Raw genomic sequence first — 17,500 nt, 5'->3', positions numbered from 1 at the left:
TCTAACCTGCGAGCACAGAAGGACACCAAAACACTCGACAGACGATCCAACCAAATTTGGGGCCCCTGCCATGTGTGGCCCTCAGAGCTGCTCTCAGATCAGTTCATTATGGAGCTGTGGATCAGCACTGTGTACACACTTCTGATCCAGGGTCAGAGCTAGCAGCCAAGATTAGACTGGAACCTGCAGAGAACGGTCATTCAGAGAAAGTTCAGAAAAGAAAAGCAGGCCAACGGTCCAATCTGGGTAGTTTTCCATTCATTATGTTCCAGTCGGAGTTGCTTTCCCTAGATTATGTACGAAACTCTGAAACAGTAAACACTTAAAGTAAAGAAACTGCGAGTGGATCCCAACTTCAGCGCCTCACCCTCGTACGGAAAATCACACATTACTGCTCGCTGGATGGTTCATAGTGTTTACTGAATCATTTATAGTAATTATTGAACAATTCATAGTACTTATCAAATAATTTAGATAATGAATAATTCATATCACTTACTGAATGATTTTAGTAGATGCTAAGTAGTCATTTGTAGTAGTTGCATCATTTATATTAGTTGCATAATTCATGGTAGTTACTGAATTATTCATAGTGTTTACAGGGTAAGTCATGGTAGTTGCTAAATAATTTGTAGCAGATACTGAATATATAATTATATTTATGAAATAATTCATAGTACGCACTGAAAATTTTGTAGTAGGTACTGAATAAATCATAGTAGTTACTGAATAATTTATAGTGTTTACGGGGTAAATCATGTTAATTGCTGAATAATTCAATAATTCATTCAATAAATACATTTTTATTTTTCTAAAAAAAAATTATTTTGAAAAATTTGTAGTAGCTACTGAATAATTCATAGCAGTTACAGAATAATTAATCATATTTACACATTATTTATATAATGTGTATATTTATATAAACATTATTTCAGCTAATGAACAATTAATACAATTGTTTGCTGCAGAACAATAAACTGTCATAACTGACTTATTTATAGCAGTCACCAAATAAAATCTTAAAATGTAATAATAAATACCAAATAAAGTAGCAGTGTACACTAAATAATTCATAGTCGATAAGCAATAATTCATAGCTGCTCCTGAATTATTAAGAGCAGCTACTGAATTGTTTATAGTAGATACTGAATATGTAAAAATAATTATGGGGTTTTACACTCACAGCCACTTTATTAGGTACACCTAATAAATAATAATATAATAATATAATAAATAAATAATAATAATAATTATTTTACCTTGCTAGTAAAAGGTTGGACCCCCTTTTGCCTTCAGAGCTGCCTTAATTCTTCGTGTCAGACTTTCAACAAGGTGTTGGAAACGTTCCTCAGAGATTCTGGTTGGTTATTTGAGTTCCTGTTGCCTTTCTATCATCTGGAACCAGTCTGCCCATTCTCCTCTGACCTCTCACATCAACAAGGCGTTTTCGTCCACACAACTGACCGCTCACTGGATATTTCCTCTTTTGCGGACCGTTCTCTGTGAACCCTAGAGATGGTTGAGCGTGAAAATCCCAGCAGATCAGCAGTTTCTGAAATACTCAGACCAGCCCCTCTGGCACCAACATTAGGATGGATGTAGAGAAAGATGTGGAGAACCATCTGAAGGAGGATCTGGAGAAGGACGTATATAAGGACATAGAGAAGGATGCAGAGAAGGATCTGAAGGAGGATCTGGAGAAGGATGTAGAAAAGGATGTGGAGAACCATTTCACAATGTAAAGAACCATGTAAGCCTAAAATAGTTCTACATAGAACTCATGGTTCTAAATAGACGCAATAGACTTCCATTCTTTCCAGGAGACCCACTTTCAGCTCCTCAGAGAACCTGCAGACACGCCTCCAAAGCTCAGTCCGAGAAGCTGGTTGATGATTTCCCGAAGTGATCAAACCATTCAGTGGTGCTGAGGTCTGGACTCTGGGGTGGTCAGTCCAGTTTTGGTGTCTACCAGGTCTTCCAGGTGGTTGTTAGGAGTCCTGCAGCTTTAATATCTAAAGCTTCTTTGGCGTTTCAGAGTAACTTACTATGTTATTTATGATCTAGTGCTTTAACACCAAGTGGATTTCTAGAACCTGTTGGACATATGGGTGCAATTTAGCTTAACTTGACAGTCTTGGAAATGCCATTATACTAGCTGAAGATAGTGACAGCGCCCAGTAATCAGAATGTAGGTGAGTGTATCAGAAGGCGGTACCCTGTTTATAAGTGTTTAAAGCCGTATTAAATCCTAAAGGGTGTGTTTACTGTGTGCGTTAGTGCAGCGTGTGCCTGTTCGGCCCCAGACAGCCTGTGTGTGTGTGTGTAATGGAGGGTCCTGCTGTCGGCGGGTCTGTTGTGCGTCTGTGCCGAGTGTGTTTCTGGCTCTCCGAAGCCCATCTGATGGAGATCTGGGTGGGTTGAAGCTCAGGCTGCTCAGGCCGACGCAGACGACAGGCACAGACTGTTTAACACCATTTATTCCCATTTACATATAAATACAGATACATGAGCTGCGCTTTAGGCTCAATATTGAGGCCATCCTCTGATCTGCGGACCACCACGCAGGTCTGTCTGTGTGCGCGTGCATCTGTATGTTGTTCATTTGCGTTGTTGGGGGAAACGCAGGACACACTGGCAGTTATAGAGCTGGAGTTTCTTTTTCCTGTCAAGAAATAACATAAAATATTATAGTTTTGTGTCAAATCTTCCAATTACCTCAGTGTGTGAGGGATAATCAGAGAGATCCAGAGGGTTTGGTGTGAAACGGTTCAGACGTCTTTACAGTGGTGGTGATGGGAACCAGACATCACCATGACTACAACACAGATATAGACACTTTATTAACCATCCAGAACCTCCAGAGAACCTAAATGAGTCGTCTGAGCTTATATGGAATGTTGATGATGGAAAACAGTGGAAAATCTGGAATAATGAGTTTTCTTTAACACTGATGGGAGGGGCTGAGTTTGTTTGGAGGGAACACTGATGGGAGGGGCTGAGTTTGTTTGAAGGGAACGCTGATGGGAGGGGCTGAGTTTGTTTGGAGGGAACACTGATGGGAGGGGCTGAGTTTGTTTGGAGGGAACACTGATGGGAGGGGCTGAGTTTCTTTGGAGGGAACACTGATGGGAGGGGCTGAGTTTGTTTGGAGGGAACACTGATGGGAGGGGCTGAGTTTGTTTGGGGGGAACACTGATGGGAGGGGCTGAGTTTGTTTGGAGGGAACACTGATGGGAGGGGCTGAGTTTGTTTGGAGGGAACACTGATGGGAGGGGCTGAGTTTGTTTGGAGGGAACACTGATGGGAGGGGCTGAGTTTGTTTGGAGGGAACGCTGATGGGAGGGGCTGAGTTTGTTTTGAGGGAACACTGATGGGAGGGGCTGAGTTTGTTTTGAGGGAACACTGATGGGAGGGGCTGAGTTTGTTTGGAGGGAACACTGATGGGAGGGGCTGAGTTTGTTTGGAGGGAACACTGATGGGAGGGGCTTAATTTGTTTGGAGGGACCACTGATGGGAGGGGCGGTATTTGTTTTGAGGGAACACTGATGGGAGGGGCTGAATTTGTTTGGAGGGAACACTGATGGGAGGGGCTGAGTTTGTTTGGAGGGAACACTGATGGGAGGGGCTGAGTTTCTTTGGAGGAAATGCTGATGGGAGGGGCTGAGTTTCTTTGGTGGAAACACTGATGGGAGGGGCTGTATTTGTTTGGAGGGAACACTGATGGGAGGGGCTTAGTTTGTTTGGAGGGAACACTGATGGGAGGGGCTGAGTTTCTTTGGAGGAAACACTGATGGGAGGGGCTTAGTTTGTTTAAAGGGAACACTGATGGGAGGGCCTGAGTTTGTTTGGAGGGAACACTGATGGGAGGGGCTGAGTTTGTTTGGGGGGAACACTGATGGGAGGGGCTGAGTTTGTTTTGAGGGAACGCTGATGGGAGGGGCCGTATTTGTTTGGAGGCAACACTGATGTGAGGGGCGGGGTTTATTTGGAGGGAACGCTGATGGGAGGGGCTGAGTTTGTTTGGAGGGAACATTGAGGGGAGGGGCTGAGTTTGTTTTGAGGGAACACTGATGGGAGGGCCTGAGTTTGTTTGGAGGGACCACTGATGGGAGGGGCTGAGTTTGTTTGGGGGGAACACTGATGGGAGGGCCTGAGTTTGTTTGGAGGGACCACTGATGGGAGGGGCTGAGTTTGTTTGGAGGCAACACTGATGTGAGGGGCGGGGTTTATTTGGAGGGAACGCTGATGGGAGGGGCTGAGTTTGTTTGGAGGGAACATTGAGGGGAGGGGCTGAGTTTGTTTTGAGGGAACACTGATGGGAGGGCCTGAGTTTGTTTGGAGGGACCACTGATGGGAGGGGCTGAGTTTGTTTGGAGGCAACACTGATGTGAGGGGCGGGGTTTATTTGGAGGGAACGCTGATGGGAGGGGCTGAGTTTGTTTGGAGGGAACATTGAGGGGAGGGGCTGAGTTTGTTTTGAGGGAACACTGATGGGAGGGGCTGAGTTTGTTTGGAGGGAACGCTGATGGGAGGGGCTGAGTTTGTTTGGAGGGAACACTGATGGGAGGGACCGTATTTGTTTGGAGGGAACACTGATGGGAGGGGCCGTATTTGTTTGGAGGGAACAGTGATGGGAGGGGCCGTATTTGTTTGGAGGGAACAGTGATGGCATGGGCCGTATTTGTTTGGAGGGAACACTGATGGGAGGGGCCGTATTTGTTTGGAGGGAACACTGATGGGAGGGGCTGAGTTTGTTTGGAGGGAACACTGATGGGAGGGGCTGAGTTTGTTTGGGGGGAACACTGATGGGAGGGGCTGAGTTTGTTTGGAGGGAACACTGATGGGAGGGGCTGAGTTTGTTTGGAGGGAACACTGATGGGAGGGGCTGAGTTTGTTTGGAGGGAACACTGATGGGAGGGGCTGAGTTTGTTTGGAGGGAACGCTGATGGGAGGGGCTGAGTTTGTTTTGAGGGAACACTGATGGGAGGGGCTGAGTTTGTTTTGAGGGAACACTGATGGGAGGGGCTGAGTTTGTTTGGAGGGAACACTGATGGGAGGGGCTGAGTTTGTTTGGAGGGAACACTGATGGGAGGGGCTTAATTTGTTTGGAGGGACCACTGATGGGAGGGGCGGTATTTGTTTTGAGGGAACACTGATGGGAGGGGCTGAATTTGTTTGGAGGGAACACTGATGGGAGGGGCTGAGTTTGTTTGGAGGGAACACTGATGGGAGGGGCTGAGTTTCTTTGGAGGAAATGCTGATGGGAGGGGCTGAGTTTCTTTGGTGGAAACACTGATGGGAGGGGCTGTATTTGTTTGGAGGGAACACTGATGGGAGGGGCTTAGTTTGTTTAAAGGGAACACTGATGGGAGGGCCTGAGTTTGTTTGGAGGGAACACTGATGGGAGGGGCTGAGTTTGTTTGGGGGGAACACTGATGGGAGGGGCTGAGTTTGTTTGGAGGGACCACTGATGTGAGGGGCTGAGTTTGTTTTGAGGGAACACTGATGGGAGGGCCTGAGTTTGTTTGGAGGGACCACTGATGGGAGGGGCTGAGTTTGTTTGGAGGCAACACTGATGTGAGGGGCGGGGTTTATTTGGAGGGAACGCTGATGGGAGGGGCTGAGTTTGTTTGGAGGGAACATTGAGGGGAGGGGCTGAGTTTGTTTTGAGGGAACACTGATGGGAGGGGCTGAGTTTGTTTGGAGGGAACGCTGATGGGAGGGGCTGAGTTTGTTTGGAGGGAACACTGATGGGAGGGACCGTATTTGTTTGGAGGGAACACTGATGGGAGGGGCCGTATTTGTTTGGAGGGAACAGTGATGGGAGGGGCCGTATTTGTTTGGAGGGAACAGTGATGGCATGGGCCGTATTTGTTTGGAGGGAACACTGATGGGAGGGGCTGAGTTTGTTTGGAGGGAACACTGATGGGAGGGGCTGTTGTAAAATTGAGTATATCTTTGAAGTTATCAGTAAATCAATCTGATGAACAGTATGTGTTGCGTATATGAGTTGTTGGGGGTACTTTTGAGCTGTTTATGGCCCAAGATTGTCCAGAGTGAGGCCTGCAAGTGAAGACAGATAAAAAAGAAAACGGAGAGAGAACTATCTTTTGAAATAGCTAAAGATAGAGACTCTCTCTCTGTCTCTCTCTCTCCGTCTCTCTCTCTCTCTCTCCATCTCTCTCTGTCTCTCTCTCTCTCTCTCTCTCTCTCTCTCTCTCTCTCTCACTCTCTCTCTCTCCATCTCTCTCTGTCTCTCTCTCTGTCTCTGTCTCTCTCTGTCTCTCTCTGTCTCTCTGTGTCTCTCTCTCTCTCTCTCTCTCTCTCTCTCTCTCCATCTCTCTCTGTCTCTCTCTCTCTGTCTCTGTCTCTCTCTGTCTCTCTCTCTCTCTCTCTCTCTCTCTCTCTCTCTCTCTCTGTGTCTCTCTCTCTCTCTCTCTCCCTCTCTCTCTCTCTCTCTCTCTCTCTCTGTCTCTCTCTGTCTCTCTTTCTCTGTCTCTCTCTGTCTCTGTCTCTCTCTCCGTCTCTCTCTGTCTGTCTCTCTCTCTCTCTCTCTCTCTCTGTGTCTCTCTGGGGTCAGTGTTAAACCATTAAACATGTCTTGGTAAGCATATGGCTGGGTAGCGTGTGTGTGTGCGGTGGTGAGAGAGAGACGTGTTAAAACTCTACATTCTCACTGAGTGAGTCAGGCCGCTGCAGCTCTGGGGCTCAAATGCAGTTTCTGAGTCTGACTGCAGAAGTGATAAAAGCACAACATGTAGTGCAGTAATGGCCCCACACACACACACACACACACACACACACACACATCAAAACTTACCTCACACACTTTCAAAATACCAAAATACACAACCCTCACACACTGCAGGCCAAAAGTGCAGAAATCTTTGTGATATTTAATATTTTCATGCCTATTTTCTGAATGTAAATAAGGGAACACATCCTCTGTAGAAAACACACTTCTGCGCCTTTTAATACACAATATAATGTAATACACACAAAGCATAAAATGTGACCTGTGCAAAAGTTCTTCACTGTGTACTTTTTTTTCCAATACACTGAACATCCATTTATCAGGAAATAAACAGAAACTGTGCATTAAATTCGCCGAAAATGCCACATTACAGACAACCTGTTCAACTTATTTACACTTTACAGTCGAAAAACGTGCAGTCTGACCTGCGTGTGTCCACACTTTCATATTTTCTGCTTTTATTAATGCCGACAAAATGAAAAACCTATACATAATAGCTGTTTCGACTGGAAATTAGGTGAGCAAAGGTGGTCTCGGACTTTTCCTCGGATCAGTAGACCACAGACCCTCACAGACGGTACACACTCTGAGCACTGGTATGCTGGGACACACACACACACACTTGCCCCGGGCCTCCCCTTTCCTGTGGAACACGTATATCTGGCCTGCGCTGTCAAACTCTTAGCACCTGCAGGCCGCTGGTCGATGGTGGTGGCATTTAGAGAGAGACAGCGAGCGAGCAAGAGGGAGAGAGAGAGAGCAGGGCGTGAAGTGGGTCAGCTGAAGACCCCGAGTTTGGGAGCCGGCCGAGGGTGAGGCTGAGGTTACTGAGGAACACACGCACGCGCTGATCCGGAGGATGTGTGGGTGCGTTAGCGCACCCCCTGGTAATCTGGATTAAGGATCATCTCCAGGGAAAGGTGTCGCACCTGTGGAGACCCTGCACGGCGTCTGTGCGAAGCTCATTCACGGACCGACAATGTGATTTATCCTGAGGGATTAGCGTCGCCCTTCACGAACACATTCCAGCATTAAAGCAGCGGAGCCCCCCCACACACACACACACTGAGACGGGGGGGTCCATCATGTACCGTACACACACTGCACACACTAAGGTGCTGACCCCTCAATACATTTATTGCTGGCCGCCAGCCTCGTTCGACTCGTCCATTGACACTTGCACATTTTTGCAAGACTGGATGCAGAAACAGCCAAATAAGAGGACCAGCTACATGAACGATGACCACAAAACGTCGACCACGGCTACATGAGGAATGGCTACAATGTGTGTCGGCCAAAAGGTAAGATAGCTACATGAAAGACAGCGGAACCAGTAGACTGGCTGGATGAAAGTCCTCGGAAAAGCTTAGGCTTGCTACATCATGGACAGCTAAACAGTGTAGACTACCTCCATGAAAGACGACCATAAAAGTCAGCAGGATGAACAGTCTAAGCTAGGTTTGTGAATCATCCACCAGAGATTATTAGTCCCTTATTAATCCCACAAACGGGGAAATTCCACCTCCACATTTAACCCATCCGTGAAATGAAACACCACATACACACTAGTGAACACACACACTAGGGGGCAGTGAGCACACTTGCCCGGAGCGGTGGGCAGCCCTATCCGCAGCACCCGGGGAGCAGTTGGGGGTTAGGTGTCTTGCTCAAGGACACCTCAGTCACGTACCGTTCGGCTCTGGGGATCGAACCCGCGACCCTCCAATTACAAGGCTGGTTCCCTGACCTCCAGCCCACGACTGCCCACGATTTCATGAAAATTCATCAGGCTAATGATTTGAAAGTTAGCTAAAACAGGGCAGGCTGGCTGTGTTAAAGCTACGAAAACAAAAACATCACTTTCCTATGTGAGTGCAGGCTGTCCACTGGGTAGACGTTAGGCATGCAGGCCAGAACCGGGCCAGGTCCTGGACAGATTTGCACCGTTTTGTTATGTGTATACATTTATGGGACAATCCTGGCATGAATGTTGTGGACCAACAGTGTAGTTGGGGCAGATTGGGGCCAGATTTGGGCCGTATCCTTTAGTTCTACACATTTTAAAGTGTGGGGGCCAGATTTGGGCTGGGGTCCCAGCCATATATTGGGCCAGAACAAACCAAGGATGTGGCCCACAAACGGGCGTGACAAAGTTGCTAACTGGGAAGCAAACTACACACTCATGAAGGTTCCAAACTGTCACTGGGTCAGTCCCCCTCCCTGGGGTGGAACCCTCAAGGCTCCATCTCAGTACCTTCAGTCAGGGAACATAACTGAACCATAATCCACTGAAATGATCTGTTCTAAGCTGTACTGACTCCACACACCCCGCCTCGCCTCGCCTCCAGGCTTTTACTCTACTGCTCTGTTTTAAAACATTCGGTTATGAAAAGGAACAAATACCAACTTTTCACCTGGAGGAACTGATTTAAGCTCCACAATCAGACCTTAGAACCACTGTAGAACCTCTGAGGGAACATTTACACTGTTTGTACCTCAATGAACAAAAAATGTACCTAATCAGAACCGTCATTTCTAACGTTGTACTAGACTCGATGTGACCCCTCAGAAAAGGAAGTATTGAAGACCAAATGGCCTCACTGTTTAACTGCTGAGATCTCAGGCCTGGCGCTGACGTCCGAGCACGTGCCTGTTTTGTATGAGGGGCACGCGCCGTGGCCCGATTGTGTTAAGACCTGCTTTGTATTTGATTTTTCGATTCCTCGGCTCAAATGCGCAGATCAGACGGTCGCCCCTCCGTCATTCGTCACACCGGCTGCCCAAACCCCTGGATCTCCATACGCATCATATCTGCATCCCAGCACAAGGCAAGGAAACATCTCAGCTCAAATCCGCCCTCATCTCTCCTGCCTGTGTGCACACGCGGGGTTTTACATGTCTAATGCAGCACACACTCACACACCGCGCCTCTGCGTCGTCTCACCTCTCTTTGAAAACGGTCCTGAAAGCAAACCCTGAACCGCCACATGTGGTGAGAGAACCCAGCGGATATGACATTAATATTTACAGTCCCTTCATTAAAACTTTCATTCTTTTTAATGACGTAGACAGTTAAACGGCGAGCACGTCGGGGCTCCTGTAGCTTTATTGCGTGCCTGTGCACTCGGGGAGCTCAGCACATGGACAAGGACGGGGAAAAATGGACATTTTCAACAAAAAACATTCACTGTTACGTAAGAGTGTGTGTGTGTGTGTGTGTGTGTGTGTGTGTATTAAATTGTAAATGTAATAACATGTCCTATATGTATTATATACATGTAAGTAGATATGCATATGCACATATATATATATATAGTAAAAAGTGGTCCTCAGATCTACCTGAAAAAATGACTTTATGTGGTAACAAGTAAATTAACTAGTTTTATTCAACCTAAATAAATACTCAGAATAAACGACTCTTTCAATCAACACTTATTTTTACGTTGAATAAAAGTCATTCAGTGCTACCACGCCACGTAATTTTCTTAAGTAGATCTGATGAGCCACTTTTTACCATGCACATATATATACTACTGTTAATGTGAGTCAATGGAACCAGATTTTTTGTCCAAGTAATATTGAAACTTTGGGCTGTTTCTTCTGGTCCATTCATCTTGAAATGTACACACAACTTAAAGGATGAAAGATGCTAACAAATTATGTCAGCAACAAAACCTCGTATCTCCATTTTTGTCGTTTTTCAGTTTATTATAGTATTTGAACGTTCTTCTTACTCTATATGATGTGTATAAGTTTCACGGCGAATGGACCTGCAGAAATGACCTAAAGTGACTTGGAAAGACGTCTGGTTCCATTGACTTCCATTAAAAGTAAAGCAGGTTTTTTCCTATTCCTGTAAAGTTACCGTTTTGGAGATACGAGGTTTTGTTCAGACAATATATGTATATATATATATATATATATATATATAATACTTTTCTAAATATAATCAAAAACTCAGCACCAGAAAGGATATTTTTTCTCTTTCGATTTTAAAAATGTAACCTAGAATCTTTATTAAATGCCCTTTATAGAGTCAGCAGTGTTTTGCAGGTTGTGACAGGGTGTGTTACCCCTGTTTACACACATACACACACACACACACACACACACACACAGATACACACACACACACACACACATACACACACACACTAACACACCATGTGATTTTTAGCAGCGAGGTCAGCCTCATAAACACAGGAATGTTTTCCTTTCATGTATCCGGACACACTTCCTCCCCGTCATGCGTTTTTTATGGATGATCTCGGGGTGTGCAGGGTCGGGGGTCACCGGCAAGTAAATCAGCTTTACTATGTGTGTATATTCTCTCTTGTGTTGTGGTTTTAATTTGAAGTCTCATGTCATGTGCTGTTTCACAGCATCAATAAACTGATGCACGTGTTGTAATAAAAAGGTATGAATGAAGTAAAAATGTTCATTAATATTATTACTATTATTATTATTATTACAGTCCTGTGTGACCTGTAGCTGCAGAGACGTCATGAAGATGGAAGGCTAATGCTCTGATACTGTTGCGCTGTATTCCTGTACTTCTATGCCATGTTATAACATAGTTCTGTGTGAAGGCTGTGATTGTTATAATGCTCTAATGCTGTAGAATCATCATGTTGAGAACACCAGTTCTCGAGTGCTTTGATGGTGTAATACTGTAGTCACACTGAAATGTTGTAGTTCTGTAAACTTGTAGCTCTGTTGGAACTTTATCTCTTCATACTGTCTTATCGTCTTGCTGTAATGGTGCTATATTGTATTGTTTGATGCTGTACTGGTTTAATACAACATTACTGCAATGCCTTTACTTTGAAATGCTGCCATGCTCTACAGCTGCTATACTGTCCTGCTTTAATGTCTTTGTACTGTCATGCTGTAATAATGTTATTTTGTAATGCTGTAATACTTTTATATTGTAATGCTGTAGTACTGTAATATTTTACTGCTGTAAAGCTGTTATATTGTAATGCTGTAAAGCTGTTATATTGTAATGCTGTAAAGCTGTAATATTGTAATGCTGTAAAGCTGTTATATTGTAATGCTGTAAAGCTGTAATATTGTAATGCTGTAAAGCTGTTATATTGTAATGCTGTAAAGCTGTAATATTGTAATGCTGTAAAGCTGTTATATTGTAATGCTGTAAAGCTGTAATATTGTAATTCTGTGATATTTTTTATATTGTAATGGAGTTGTATTGTTATATTGTATATTGTAATGCTGTTACATGAATCAATGAACTTTACTGTCATTGCACATTGTACTCGTACACTGTGTTATATTGTGATGCTTTGATACTTTTATATTATATTTTACATAATATTGTAACACTGTAAAGCTGTAATATTGTAATGCTGTAATGCTTTTATATTGTAATGCAGTAGTACTGTAATATTGTAATGCTGTAAAGCTGTAATATTGTAATCCTGTAAAGCTGTAATATTTTAATGCTGTAATGCTTTTATATTATGATACAGTAGTACTATTATATTGCAATGCTGTTAAACTGTAATATTGTAATGCTGTTATATTGTGATGCTGTGATACTTTTATATTGTGATATAGTAGTATTGTTAATTTATAATATTGTAAAGCTGTACTATTGCAGTGCTGCAATGCTGTTAAATTGTGATCTCTTGATATTTTTAGAATGTAACGCTGCAATGTATTGATTACAATACAGAAGGCATTTGTGTCTGATTTACTAACAAGGTGGTGACAACATGCCTCAAGCCAAAACCTTGCTGCCCACGAGCTCATACTGAAGGAGACCCCCCCCAACTACCCTACACACCCCCACCTACCTCCCTACCCCCGCCTAGGGGTTGCCCCCTCGCCACTGTGATAGTGTGGCTAACTAACATTTATACGAGGGTGATTCTGTGTCACATCTGGTCTGCCTGCACTCACTGTGATGTGACAGATCAAAGAGGATCAGAGTCACTGATCTGACAATCCATGAAAAAAAATATATATATATATACAATGTGTGTGTGTGTGTGTGTGTGTGTGTGTGTGTGTGTGTGTGTACACAGATTACAGTAAAACTTTGAAACCTGTGGCATTCCATGTAAAAAACGAAACCTTATCGGGACAAATAGTTCAGATTTTCATTATACAGTAAATGGGGAATTATAACAATAATTAGTATGAAACACTCCTTTCTAGAGAAACTTACCAGAACCGTTCCCAGTGGTGGTGATGGGAACCAGACGTCCCTCTAAAAGCTCCTCACAGTGGTGGTGATGGGAACCAGACGTCCCTCTAAAAGCTCCTACAGAAAGTTCCTACATGAACTGGTTCTGAATTCACTGCCTGATGACTGAGACGCTGTTTTATGAGAGTTTAGAGAACTTCAACTCCATTCATGGTGGAGGGAGACATGCAGGGCGCTGTGCGGCAAAATAGTCCCCAAAGAAAACTCATTATTCCAGATTTTCCACTGTTTTCCATCATCAGCATTCCAGATAAGCTCAGAAGACTCGTGTAGGTTCTCTGGTGGTTCTGGATGGTAAATAAAGTGTCTATATCTGTGTTGTAGTCATGGCGACGCCTGGTTCCCATCACCACCACTGTAAAGACCGTTTCACACCAAACCCTCTGAGCCTCTCTGATTACACCATAAACACTGATTTATGTGCAAAATCGGGGAAAAATCCCCTTTAATATATTATGAATGTTTTGTATGGTAACTAAAGTGGTAACTAAGTGATAAAACAATGATAATACTTTGTTGACCCCTTAAATGGTCAAGGACCCCTGGCAGGCCCAACACTTCTCTAACTTAAGAACTGCTCAGCTAGTTTGCATTGAAATCCCTGTAGTTACTAAAGAATAAGCCATAGTCTGTAATAATCCTGGGATTATAAGTGGATAATTGAGTTTAAATTTTGGTATCTGTTAAATCTTTTGGATGAAATCCTGAAATCTGGAGTCTCTCCGTCCTGCAGGCTAATCAGTGATTGGCTGGATTGGCTGAAGCGCTCTGCAGGACTGAGTGTGATCCGGGATGTTTTGGAGGGGGGGGGGGGTGTGGGGGGGTGGGGGGGGGGGGTCTACGTTTGGGACTCAAAAGAGAAGTGTTAGTGTCTTCCTTCGCGCTGCGTCCCTGATGACTGAGCAAAACCCTCAGAGATTAACCAGAAACACCAACGACAACAACATTTAAGGCTCTCGCTGTCCCTCATGATTGCTGCCCGTCTAAAAGCACACTATTGATTTTAAGCAACCTCGTTTCACCCAAAACCCTCTTCATCCACCGAGACCACTCTACTGTCAGCCGTCCCTGCAGAGAGGAAGAGAGACAGAATATATATAGAAAGAGAGTGAGACATCAGAGAGATAGAGAGACAGACAGACAGAGTAGAGGGAAAGAAAACAAGGATAAAGCAAGTAAATGAAAGAGCCACAGAATGAGGAGAAAATCAAAAGAGCGAGAGACAGAAAGAAAAGAAAGCGAAAGAAAAGAGAATAGAGGCGAAAAGGGGAGAAAGCAAAAATGAAGAGAGAAAAAGAAACAGAGAATCGAGATGTAATACAGAAAGAGAAAGAACGACAGTGAGAAAATAAAGAGAGAAAAACAAAGAGTGAAAGACGTAGAGACAGTGAACAAACAGAGAAAGTAGAGAGAAAACAGAAAATAAAGAGAAAACACAGGCAGACAGGAGACTAGAGACACTAGAGAGCGAGAGACATACAAAGAGAAAATAGAGAATGAGAGACATACAAAGAGAGACGAAATAAAGAGAGAGAGAGGGAGAGAGACAGAGAGAGTGATCCAAACCAGGGGGGCATTTTGAGTCAATCACAACACGAAGTGGGCAATTACGGGGTTAGCGGGTTAGTGGTGTGCGTCAGGGGCCAGCGAGGACCCTCAGGGGCCCCAGGCGCACACAAACACACACACACACACATGCGCGCTCCACCCGGCGGGGTCTCAGGTTGGAGAGAAGAACAGATTTTTAGTTCCTCTTCAGGCTGCCAGCCAATCAGCCTCCAGCAGAGCCTGGGACCACCCTTCTCTCTCTCTTCACAGACTCTTATCCCCCTTTTCCCCAAATTCTTCACACATCCCCCACTAACACACACACACACACACGCACACACACACACACAGGCTTACTGTAAAATGAACAATGAAGGTCTGAACTCGTGTACTCAGCGTTGTGTTGTTATTAGGAACTCCGGGTCTTGTGAATCTTCAGCTCCTGTCAGAAATATTGTAAGCAGAAAATGAGCTCACATCAGTATTAAAGTAGTTTACTTGAAGAAAGCGATCCATTACTAATGACTAATTACATCTGTCAGACTGTACTGGGATTACTTTACTTCTGAGATTACAATCGGTATCAACACAGTGACAGAAACAAGAGAAACCCAACAGTATTTTCAGAACTTTATTCATTAAGAAACAGCCAATCACACTAAACATCATTTAAAAACTGTCAATATCACTGACTGCAAAGAGCACTGATTCAGTTCTGCTGATTTGAATGGTGAACTGATGCTGTTTGAAAACAGATAAAATCATCGGTAGAAACAGCTCGAAAACAGATGGAATAAAATCTTCCTGAATAAATTGTCCATCTTACACACAGGCAGTCACAAATCTTTGTCCCATATAATCTATATAGAGGAAACATATGCTTCAAACGCACCATGCAATTTATATATTCTCTTGAAGACGTATAAGTAACACGAGTAAAATCAATTCTTATCATATCAGTTATGAGATTTGAAAAAAAATAATCACATTACCATAACACATTACTTTGTACTGCACTGCCCACCACTCTACTAGCAGCACCAGTGGTTTATTCTATAAGCCTGGACTTTCTACGTTGGAGGCATGTGTGATTAAAGTCTCTTAACTCTTAACAGGCTGTATAAGTAAACCAAAAATGACACATATATATGTTACAAAAAGCTAAGTATTCACATATATCCTCCTGTCCTATCCTCCTTAACACCGAAGCTATAAGGAGTTTTTCAGCCCAGACTGCCTTTTAAATTAGGCACAGCCAATCAGAAAAGATGTACATGTATCAGTCTTACAAAAACAGCCTGTTTAATTCCAAAGGATAAAGAAACGGTTGTGTAGAAATGATAGTAAACAGAAATGTTCCAAAGTCGATACTATTTGTCAGGCATTGCTGGATCTTTTGAATTATGAGGTGATTAAGGAGTTAAACTATGAATATCATATCCACATCACTGAAGTGGCTCCTTCCACATCACTGGAGTGGTACCTCTTTACATCACTGGAGTGGTATCCCTCACATCACTGGAGTGGTATCCCTCACATCACCAGAGTGGTATCCCTCACATCACTGGAGTGGTATCCCTCACATCACTGGAGTGGTATCCCTCACATCACTGGAGTACTATCCCTCACATCACTGGAGTGGTATCCCTCACATCACTGGAGTGGTATCCCTCACATCACCAGAGTGGTATCCCTCACATCACTGGAGTACTATCCCTCACATCACCGGAGTGGTATCCCTCACATCACTGGAGTGGTATCCCTGACATCACTGGAGTGGTATCCCTCACATCACTGGAGTGGTATCCCTCACATCACCGGAGTGGTATCCCTCACATCACCGGAGTGGTATCCCTCACATCACTGGAGTGGTACCTTTCACATCACTGGAGTGGTATCCCTTACAATACTGGAGTGGTATCCCTCACATCACTGGAGTGGTATCCCTCACATCACTGAAGTGGTATCCCTTACAATACTGGAGTGGTATCCCTCACATCACTGAAGTGGTACCTTCCACATCACTGGAGTGGTACCCCTTTACATCACTGGAATAGTATCCCTCACATCACTGGAGTGGTGTCCCTCACATCACTGGAATAGTATCCCTCACATCACTGGAGTGGTATCCCTCACATCACTGGAGTGGTATCCCTCACATCACTGGAGTGGAATCCCTCCCATCAGTGGACTTGTACCCCTCACATCAGTGGATTGGTACCCCTTGCATTACTAGGGTGGACCCCTCTCATCACTGAAGAGGGACCTTGAAGGATATGTTTTTACTGGCTTCAGTTAAGGGACTCTGTTGTAATTTATTCCACTACAGTGATGTGTGTTCTACATTTTTTTAAGATGTCACCCTGCCTTTTTTTTAAAGTTCAAATGTCTGGTTATAAACATGAATGTTAAAACTACTTTCAGCTATGTAACTGGACCTTAAAATTGTTGAACCTTTAAATTTACATTTACATTTTAGCACCTTGATGAAGGAAAAAGGGAGCTGTGCAGTGTCCCTCTTTCTGACAGCGTAACGTAGGTAACACTATTCATATTTTGACTCCCTAATGACCTCATAATTCAGAGAATCCAGTGACACTCGAGGCAGAAACATACACATGAGAAAAAAAAGGTTTTAAATACCACAGTGCACTCTCAGAAAATAGGTATGAAACGGGACAGTTCCCCTCTCGTCACTGGGGTGGGACCCTCAAGGCTCCATCTCGGTCCCTTTAGTCAGGGAACATGACTGAAACATAACCCACTGAAATGATCTGTTCTAAGCTGAACTGACTCCACACACCCCGCCTCGCCTCGCCTCCAGGCTTTTACTCTACTGCTCTGTTTTAAAACATTCGGTTATGAAAAGGAACAAATACCAACTTTTCACCTGGAGGACCTGATTTAAGCTCCACAATCAGACCTTAGAACCACTGTAGAACCTCTGAGGGCACATTCACACTGTTTGT

Source organism: Pygocentrus nattereri, chromosome 11 (assembly GCF_015220715.1).
Source record: "Pygocentrus nattereri isolate fPygNat1 chromosome 11, fPygNat1.pri, whole genome shotgun sequence".
Taxonomy (NCBI): domain Eukaryota; kingdom Metazoa; phylum Chordata; class Actinopteri; order Characiformes; family Serrasalmidae; genus Pygocentrus; species Pygocentrus nattereri.
The sequence above is the reverse complement of the archived record's forward strand: the minus strand, read 5'-3'. Positions refer to the sequence as shown.